This window comes from Alligator sinensis, unplaced genomic scaffold (assembly GCF_000455745.1).
Source record: "Alligator sinensis unplaced genomic scaffold, ASM45574v1 scaffold790_1, whole genome shotgun sequence".
In the NCBI taxonomy this organism is placed as follows: domain Eukaryota; kingdom Metazoa; phylum Chordata; order Crocodylia; family Alligatoridae; genus Alligator; species Alligator sinensis.
The window spans coordinates 13,790-24,208 of record NW_005842723.1 but is presented as its reverse complement, the minus strand read 5'-3'; the positions used below and the strand labels follow the sequence as shown (position 1 = coordinate 24,208).

The 10,419-nt window shown below is 47.6% G+C and overlaps 1 protein-coding gene across 3 annotated transcripts in view; it reads left to right on the top strand.

Annotated features, from left to right (window-relative positions):
- LOC102383394 (olfactory receptor-like protein OLF3) overlaps window positions 1–10,419 on the top strand; it is a 37,117-nt gene that overhangs the window by 23,914 nt on the left and 2,784 nt on the right. Inside the window, exon 1 of one of the 3 annotated variants that reach the window (XM_006034301.2) lies at window positions 2,601–2,629. The exons of the other annotated variants lie outside the window; for them this stretch is intronic. The gene's annotated coding sequence lies outside the window, so the exon portion shown is untranslated. Of the gene's footprint in view, window positions 1–2,600; window positions 2,630–10,419 lie in introns of those variants that run through there. 3 annotated transcript variants of the gene reach the window in all.

Below are 10,419 nucleotides of genomic sequence, written 5' to 3'. Positions count from 1 at the left end.
CCCTGCCACAGGCAGGAATGAATGCTGGGTTCACAAGACCCCAGACAGGTGATCATCCAACCTCCTCTTGAATTTGCCTAAGGTAGGAGCAAGGACCACTTCCCTGGGAAGCTGGTTCCAGATTTTGGCCACCCTAACTGTAAAATATTGCCTTCTGATCTCTAACCTAAATCTATTCTCCATCAGCTTATGACCATTGTTCCTCGTCACCCCAGGTGGTGCTGGGGAGAAAAGGGCTCTACCTATTTGCCGTTGATCTCCCCTGATGAGCTTGTAGGCAGCCACTAGGTCTTCCCTCAGCCTCCTGTTGCTGAGGCTGAACAGGTTCAGGTCCTTCAGTCTCTCCTCGTAGGGCCTGTCCTGCTGCCCTCTTACCAAGCGGGTGGCCCTCCTCTGAACCCTCTCCAGGCTGGCCACATCCCTTTTGAAGTGCGGTGCCCAGTACTTAAACCAGGAAGGAGTCTGGGACAGAAGTTCCATAAATTGGTATGACCCAAATCAGTTAAGTTTGATAATATATTCAACTAGGTTTATCTTATCTCGGTTTCAGCCATTTTGAAACTGGTTTATGTGCACTGAGTTTCTGTTCTATTACAAGTTTAAACTTGTTTCTGATCATTTAAACTGGTTTATGTGTAACTTCTGCCCCTAGCCCTTAAGCGAAGGAGCAACCCTGCAGGGGAAGCAGAACACAGGTAGAACTGGATTGCCATGGAGGCCAGGCAATGAGATTAATTATTAGGCACCTGGATGTAACCCTGAAGGATCACCTGACTGGAAGCAGGCAGGTCTAGAGGGGCATAAGGCAGCCCCAGAAACAGGTCAAGAAGTCTGGCCATGGAAGGTGACTAGGGAAAAGTTTTCCAGGGGTGCCTGTGGTTGAGACGCAAACTGTGTGCAGGCTAAGCCTGGAGACAGCAAGAGAGGAAGCTGAGGGCTAGCCATATACATAGATTCATAGATGCTAGGGTTGGAAGGGACCTCAACAGATCATTGAGTCCAACCTCCTGCCTAGACAGGAAAACCAAATTTTGGCCACCCTTACCGTGAAGGAGTTTTCCTTAAAGACCCCCAAGGTAGGGGAGAGCACCACCTCCCTTGGAAGCCCATTCCAAATTTTGGCCACCCTTACCGTGAAGGAGTTTTCCTGATATGTAGCCTAAATCTGCTCTCTGTCAGTCTGTGACCATTGTTCCTTGTTACCCCAAGAGGCACTCTGGTGAACAGAGCATCTCCGATCCCTTGCTGCGCCCCCCTAATGAATTTGTAGGCACCCGAAAGATCACCTCAGCTTTCTCTTGCAGAGGCTGAAGAGGTCCAGGTCCCTCAGTCTCTCCTCATAGGGCTTGTCCTGTAAGCTCCTAACCATATGAGTGGCCCTCCTCTGGACCCTCTCGAGTCTATCAACATCCTTCTTGAAGTAGGCGCCCAAAACTGGACTCCAACTGCGGTCTAACCAATGCTGCATAGAGGGGAAGTATCACCTCCTTGGATGTATTTGTCATGCATCTGGTGATGCATAATAAAGTGGTGTTAGCTTTGCTGATGATTTCATCACACTGATGACTAATGTTCATCTTGGAGTCCGCTGTGACTCGGAGATCCCTTTCGGCTTCTGTGCTGCTGAGAAGGTCACTTCCCAGCCAGTAGGTGTGCTGGATATTTTTGTGCCCTAGGTGTAGCACTCTGCACTTGTCCTTGTTGTACTGCATCCTATTGTGTACTGCCCACTTTTCTAACCTGTCCAAGTCTGCCTGCAATCATTCCCTACCCTCCAGAGTGTGCACTTCACCCCACAATTTAGGATCATTCGCAACCTTGGACAGAGTACACTTCACACCCACATCCAAGTCACTGATGAAAATATTGAAGAATACAGGTCCAAGGACCAAACCCTGTGAAACCCCACTACCCACATCCTTCCAGGTCAATACCAGCCCATCTGCTAGCACTTCCTGGGTGTGACCGCTAATCCAATTTGCCACCCACTGGCCCATGTAAACATCTGTGTCACAGCCTCTTAATTTATTTCTGAGAATGGGATGAGATACCGTATCAAAGGCCTTGCTAAAGTCCAAGAAAATGATATCCACCTCTACGCCTGCATTTAGGCATTTTGTGACCCTGTCATAAAATGAAACCAATTTTTCAGGCATGATCTACCTACTATGAATCCATGCTGGTTTCCCAGCTGCATTATTTTTCCTGCTGGACTCCCATAAATATGATCCTTCACAATCTTTTCAAAGACATTTCCAAGGATGGAGGCAAGACTGACTGGCCTATAATTACTCGGATCCTCCTTCCTCCCCTTCTTGAAACTAGGGACCACACTGGCCCTTTTCCAGTCCCTCCAGGACCTGACCCGAGAACCAAGAGTGCTCAAACAATCGTGCCAGTGGTTCGGTGACAGGACCGGTACCCCCCCGGTGGCTGACACTGATGCTGTCAGTGGGGCTAGTGCCCCACCTGACAGGGCTGCTGCCGTCTGCAGCTTCTACGGGTACCCCACCAGATTCAGGAGGCACCAGTCACCCATGCTTCGGGGTCAAGTGGAAGAATAGATTTCCACCACATTGTGCAGAAGAATCAAAGGGGCTGGAGTCCCATATCAGGCTGTTGTCCCCAGGTGAGTACAGACTGAGAGCCTGAGAGACTGAAGGGAGCTGGGTTTCTTCAACATGGCTGTCTGCTCCCTCTTAAAGCGCTAGATTAGGTTCTTCCTAGGTTACTCATTTCCAGGAATCCTGGCTTTCTCTGTTTAAAAATCACAAATTCTCTGATAAAAATTTGCAAATTCTCTGATTAACACCCCAAAGACTGTGATTAAAATGAAAGGCCACTATATATATAGGTATCAGTTGAGCACAATATTTTATTGATATATTTACAGTTTTAAAGCAATTTGGAAGACTACCAATGCCTCAATCCTTATAATAAGATAAATTCTAAATACCTATACATTTTGGCATTTGATTTGGGGGTTTTCATCATGGAAAATCAGAGCTCCTGGTGAGACCACTCTGTATACTCCAGGGAATTATGCGCAGAAAAATTCAAAATGATGCACAGGAAAACTCAAAACTATGCAAACTTAATAACTTTTGCTTTTTTTTTTACAAATTAAACTAAATATAACGCTATTTGAACCTTCTTTCAAAATATATGCAGGTACTTTGTATGACTGGGGAGTGGGCATGGTGTATGTGTGGGGGGGTAATTTGTGAAGGTGTGCAGGGGTGTTGGTGTGTATGTGGGGGTCGTGAAGGGGTGTGGGTGTGGGTTTATGGGCGGGTGTGGGGTTTGTGGTGCACAGCCCCCACCACCAGCAGCTCAGCGGTAGCGGGCCCTTGCGATGCCCATGGCCACAGCAGGCAGAGCTCCTGGTGGCACATGCCTCTGGCTGAGTCCAAGGACCTGCACATGCTGGCAGAGTCAGGCTGGCCTGCTGGCACATGCCTTCATACCAGTCCAGGCTGGCTCCATGCTAGCACCTGTGGCAGCCATGTCCCATCGGGCCAGGTGGGCTCCATGCCTCTGTGTGCAGCTTTTCGCTGGAGTGCTGGAAGAGCCACGTGGGGGCACAGAGCCAGCTGGCCTGGCCCAATGGCACATAGACCTGTAGCCACATGCCATTGGACCAGGCAGGCTCTGTGCCTCTATGTGGGGCTTCCAGCACTCCAGCAGGAAGCTGCACATGGAGGCAAGCAGGAGCCCACCCGGTCCGATGGTGCACAACTCCGTGCCTCCATGTGCAGGTTCTCACCCAGCCTGATGGTACATCGCTCCCAGGTCCACATGCCAGGCTGGGCCACCCCTCCACGTGGGGCTTCCAATACTCCAGCAGGAAGACACACATGAAGGCACGGAGTCACACACCATTGGGCTGGGTAGGCTCTTGCTAGTTTCCACGTGCGGCTTCCCACTGGAGTACTGGAAGCCCCATGGGGGTGGGCAGGGGACAGCCTGGCCTGATGGCACATGGACGGCAGCAGCAGCTCAGCATCCGCCTCAGCCTCTGGCATGCCACAGCATCCCCTGAGCTGCAGCGCTATGCCATGGCCACTGCCTACTTCTCACAGGATCAGGTGGCAGGACAGGTGTCCTGGTTGTTCAATAGCGCTAGACACACAGGTAAAAGACCCTGCCTTCCCACCCAACTTTACCCCTGGTGGGATGCAGGGATGCTGCCCAGGTTCTCCCATGCTGGCCTGAGAGCACCTGTGGACACCTCCCTGCTCCTTCAGCCTTCACCCACACCCCCCTGTCCTGCCGCCCACCCATGCTGCTGGCTCTTCCCACAGACTTCCCCTCCCTCCCACCCTCCCCAGCTCTGGTAGTCACCCGCACCCACACCCGGCCTGCAAGGCCTCCCCTCCAGCCCTGCTGGTGCCCCTCATTCTGAGCCCACAGTCCCCTACCCCCCAGATCTGCCAGAGGGGGCCCCAGCTGGCCCCCAGCATCCTGCAAGCCCCACTTACCCCAAATGCTTCAGGAGGGAATATGAGCCTAAGCCAAGCCCTGGCTGACTCCAGACTCTGAGGCTCCACCCCTTCCCCGTCTCCTTCCCTCTCAAGACAGAATTTAGGGTTTCCCACCCTTTTTGCAAGAAGCTCTTGTAAGCTGGAATTTCTGCCAGCTTGCAGTGAGCTCTTTCCAAAAGTGGAAAATCTGTGTGTTTCTCCCTTAAAATGAAACAGCAACTTTTTTCTTGGCTAAAAGGTAAAATCCACAGTTTCTTTTCCATGTGAAACAGAAAACCCGGATCCCTGGTCATCGCTGAAGTCAGCAAACTACCAGTTGTTCCCCTGCCGCCTACTGGTGCAGTCCCGTACTTTTTTCTTTCTGCTTCATATAGCTATCCAAAGAGAACTGTGCATCAGTCTGCTCAGGATCCTGATCTAGTTTACATAGGGCATGTGCAGAGCTATCCTTTCCCTGTCTGTGGTGACTCAGCCCCTTCTTGGCTTAGGGCTTGCCACTCATCTGCACGTGTAGTAGGGTAACTCATCCTTACATGCCTATGGCTATCCTCATTGGCTCCCCCATCTTTGATACCACTGATCCATTCCTACACAAGAAGTAAGAAGCTGCTTATATTTTTGAAGAACATTCAAGGAGGTAGCAGCAGTCTTGATCTAATGACTATAAGTTCTGACCTTACTTCTGGTCTGCTATGAGGTCTGTATATGTTAAGCAAATTATTATGATTCTGAATCTTACTCGTGCCTGGCACTCAGACAGTGCTTTAGAGCAGACTCTGATGGAGCCCAAAAGAGCCTTCGAGTTTGGGGAATGGAGAAACCAGGCATCCCTTGGGTCCAGGTTGCCAACCTAGATGTGAAATGGAAGCAGCAGCCCTAGGTTCCACCTTTACAGGGAATCAAAAAAACAGATGCCACCACACCCGTGGCTAGTTGCACTTCCACAATCAACATGGCAGGAGCTGGTGATACCCCAGGTAAAGATCTGCCCTGCTACATGTCTTATGTGCCAAATGCTGTGCTCTGTGCCTAGAGGAGCTGGCTAGTTGCCCAGGTTGACCACAGCCATTCTGCTCCCAGCTAAATTTAACAGGCCATGGCACAAATTCTGTGGAGATCTTAATAAATGTCAGCTGTTGTTTCTACAAGAGCAAAACTTGTGACTTCCCAATCCAAGTAAATGAGGGCCAATGATTAGCTTGCTTGACTAGGGAAGCCTTTGTTGGATTAGATATGCACACTGCTATATAATTTTATCCATACTATATCAGTAATGTTAAATTATGCTGACAGGTGCATGGCAGAAACTAGATTGTTTGCTAGGAAAGACATCAGCCTACACTGATTTACGCTTCATGCTTCTGCTGCCTGTTTCCAGATGCAGATTGGAATGAATTGGACCCTTTATTCCTTTTCTCCCAGGTCTTAACAATGGCTTAAATGATGAGCAAGCAATGGATGATCCACTAACCAGCCTTGATCCACTTGTCTATTAGGGCTGTGCGAAGCTTCGCTTGGTGATTCAATTCAGCAGAGATTTGGCCTGATTTGGCAGCCAAATCTCTGAATCTGAATCGAATCAGAAGACCCATTAATCTCTCCGAATCGAATCAGAAGCCTCCAATTTGATTCAGAGAGATTCGGAGAAATTTGACGATTCGGACATAGACACAGCTTTATGTTTGTTCTACATACCTCAAGCTACCAGTGAACGTTGAGATGGTGGAGTGGATGGAGCGTCCCACAGGAGTGCGGGGGAGTCCTCAGCGCACTCAGCAGCAGACCCAGAAGTGGAGCAGAAGCATTTCCGGTCCACTTCTGGGTCTGCCGCAGAGCGCATGGGTGACCCACCCCCCCTTGCCCCTTGGCTTGGCAACTGGTGCCTCCTGGGTCTGGGGGGACACCCAGGGTCCCCCCACAGCCAATCACCAAGCCAGAGGGGCATGGGGGGAGTCCCTCACACACTCGGTGGCAGACCTGGAAGTGGACCAGACATAATCGGGTCCACTTCGGGTCTGCTGCCAAACACGTGCCCCACGCTCCTGTGGGATGCTCCATCTGCCCCACCATCTCAGTGCTCACGAGCCACACCCGGTACCTTGTGGTATGTAGAAAAAACATATAAAGCTTTGTCTATGGCCGAATCACTGATTTTCCAAATCAGAATCAAATCTTCAGTTCCATTTTGGGCTGAATCGAATCGGGACAATGATCCAAATCAGCTAATCAAATCACTGTCCCCTGCATCGGGCCAAATCTGAATCCGAATTGAATACAGCCCACTTTGCACACTCCTATTGGCAATACATATGTCAATACTTGCCTTGTATTTTGTCTCACAATGTCACCATATTGTCTTAGGGGGCTGGGAATACAGCCCATTGTCCACTTCAGTTGACTGAGACCCCAAAGGGTTACACATCCTTAAGGCAATGTGGACCCAGTTGACCATGCCCTGTGTCGTATCAGGGGCATCCCAAGCCTCAGGATTCTTCATGGAAGATGAAGGGTATCTGGCCTATTGAAAAGAATGGGGCATCAAACTCCTAACTGACAGCTGTGAGGAAGCAGTATAGCACAGTGGGAAAATGCAGATCGATGTTGAACTCTCTCACAACAAAGTAAAATGACTCATATCAACAGCCTACCGTGAAACTGTTAAATCGCAACATATCAGAGGGTTCCATTTTGGTTCAAATTACTAAATTAAAAGTTTTCAAATTTTCATTCTCCATCATCTACCAAAAAAGAAGAAATGTCCTCATTTAGTCCGAACTTGGTAAAACTGATAGTTCCCCTTGCCCACCTTTCCCCTCTTGGCACCACCCCCCAGCAGCACAGGGTATGGGAGGGTGGGAGAGGAGGAGGTGGCATGGCCAGGTTGCAAAACATTTTAGGAAGTCCCAGGAGCCTTTTACTCCCAGCTAGTAAGCAGTTTTGTAACTCAACAAGGGCAGCTTTACACCTCTCTCCAATCCAATTTACAAACCAAACTTCTTTGTTTTAATTGAGCCACAGGGATTCAGTCCAGGAAGCTTCCCATGACTTACCAAATGCATTTCACACTTTTTCTACTATAATACTGTATGATAATGCAATGATCATTAAAAACCAGTACTGGTTAAGATGTCACTTCCAGTGCAGCTTTTTTTCCTTTGATCAGAGACAGACAGCTGAGCTGGAGCTGGAGCTGGAACTACGCCTAGGACGGTTCTTCTCTTCACTCCTTAACTAAAGTTATTGGATGCTTTCTTCATTGTAAGGAGATGTCCTTGAGGTTTAGATAGCTGGGCTTTCAAAGTTGGCTGAGGATGCTAAAAGGCAAGAATTTAAGGAACAGAAATGATCAGGAGAGGGTTTTTTTGTTGTTGTTTTAAAATTGAGGGGGGTGGGAATTTCCTCTTTTTGCCTTTTTGGTGTGCGTGCATGTGTGTGTGTGTGTTGTTTTTGAAACCTGAATATGTGAAAGAGAAAAGCAATCCCCTTCTGTTTTAGAACAGTGAATTTTTTCCACTGTACTCAGAAACCTACTGCCTCACTACAAATTCATCTTGATATGAAGTCAGCAAAAAGTTTTCATCCAGCCCTGTTAAGTTCAAAGGGGGGTAACCCATGGTATCAGGTAAGCTAAGCAGCTAAGTCAGAAAGCCTCCTTATTCAGAAGCAGTACTTAAGCCCCTCCAAAGACCAATGCCTTTGGGGGGTTTTCTGAGCAATGCTGGATCAAACTGCAAGCTCAAGTAATTTTCTAAATTGAAGCAGAGTGGGATGCCAAGAGGTTGCTTTCTGGGTGGGATTCTCAGTGCTGGGATCTCTTTCTCCAGTTTGGTTTTCCCCAGCCTGACATCTAAGAAGACTGTGGTCTGAGCATTGTGCTTTGGACTGATGTGTGGCACTCTTGCAGTATTTTAAGCCAAGGCAAACACATGCTCTGTATCACTACTGATTTGCACTGATCCTAATAGGAGTTCATCTCACCAACCTGGGATTTTCATGAATATTTTCACACTTGTTCTATGCCAGTGACAATCCCCCTTGCAAGTTGAGTCTTTCACACATCTAATTTTTCAGTCCAGGGACATTTTGGAAATAATTAAAATCATAAAAATTGTACTGTCACAAAGAAAAAAGAATAAAACTTTCCGGTTAGAATCCTTTCCAGGGAAATGAAATATTTCTCCTGAATCAAAACAAAACATAGGAATTTTCAGCTTTTAAAAAATTAAAAATATATTTTAAGTCTTTAAGGCGCATTTTCATTTTTTATTGCAAAAAATGAGATGTCCCCTTTTGGAAATATGACAATGAGCATGTTGATTTTTCGGGGAGGTTTAATTTTCAGTGTTGTTCTCAATTGCACAAATGTTGCAGTTGATACACTTCTGCCTTTTCAACAAAAAAGTGCGGGAGCTGAAAATATTTCCACAACAAAATATTCATCTCCTTTAGGCACGTCTGAAGAAGCTGCCCACTTCTTCATGCATCCACTTAGAGATGCATCTAAATTTCCTTTAAATTTTGCCTGCCCAAGTAGCACTTCTGTAGTCACTAAAATGGAAGTTTTAGTGCCTGGAGAGATCTTAGATTTGAATTGCCCTGCTGCAACTGTGCTTACCCTGAGCTTCCCTGTTGCATGTGCATGGAAATCTTCACTCAAGTGATGTAGGCGACAGGAAAGAATAGAATCAGGGTGTGGGTGTGGGTGGGGGTGTGTGTGTGTGTATCCCAAAGCTTTGGTTAGAAGAAACCCCAAACTAGCAGACCTTTGATACCAGAAAGTTTTTGCCCGGGCCCCAGACCCTGATGGGGCACCGGCTATGCCACAGCTGTTTATCTATTTTATCCAACAAAAAGGAAATGCTAGGTGCAGAAAATGTTGTGGTCAGGGGCCAAACCAATAGCCCTTTCAAGATGAAATGCATCGCATAGCGTGTATAGGCACCCTAATTAGATTAATCAAGTCTGATGGATTAGACTCCAGCAAGCCTCACCATCATGTGTATTCAGTGTCCTACATTTCAAAATGGTGGCAGGGGTGCTTTAACTACAGCTCATCAAACAAGCTTTAGTTAAAGCACCCCTGCTGCCATTTTGAAACGTAGGATGCTAAATACAAGCGACTCTGCTGCAATTTAATTAAAACGCCCACCTTCCTTCCCCAGAGCACATGTATAGACACCCATAGCGATCGTCTCAGTCTCCCTCCTTCTTGCTTGCTCTCCTATTCCTGGACCTACATCTTCCCTTTTTGACTGCCCAGTGGGCCACCCTTAGGTATGGAGCTGGAGCCTGCTGAGCCAATGCCTGGCCCATAGGCTGCCTGAAAAAGCATTTTGCTGAGAAAGTAGAAGATGCAGTTGCAAACCTCAGTTGAGTGATGGAGGTTTTTCACCTGGGGCTCCCACCCTCTGATCAGATGCCCTGACCGCTAAGCTGTTGAGCTACGAAGTGGACCAAACTTCCCCAGTCATTTCAATCTGAGCAGTTATACACCCACCTGGGTGATTCTGTTCTGCCACAGGTGGAGACAGAATCTGAATATAGCCTAAATTCCAAAAGATGTAAATAAATGGTTATGGAAATGGCACTTCAATGTATGATAGTGAATTTTTGCCCTTAGCATCCTATCACAGAGATATCCACCAGCTTTTGCTGAGCAAATGTAAATTTATGTTGTCTGTGTCATGTCATTTTACTGAAATCAGTGGTCTATCTTCAAAGCTCCTCAAGGCTAGGCTCTTAGTTTGAGAGTCTTGTGAGGTTTATGGTTGGTGCGTCACCTTTCACTGATGAAATCCAGAGGGATACTTTCCTACTACCATTAACTCCTGACCTCACTGAAATCAGTGACCTAAATTAGCAAAATTTTAACCAGTCCTATTTTCTCCAAGGAGGGGTAGTATCAGCTACCCCTGTTTCTCTCCACCTCTCCTGC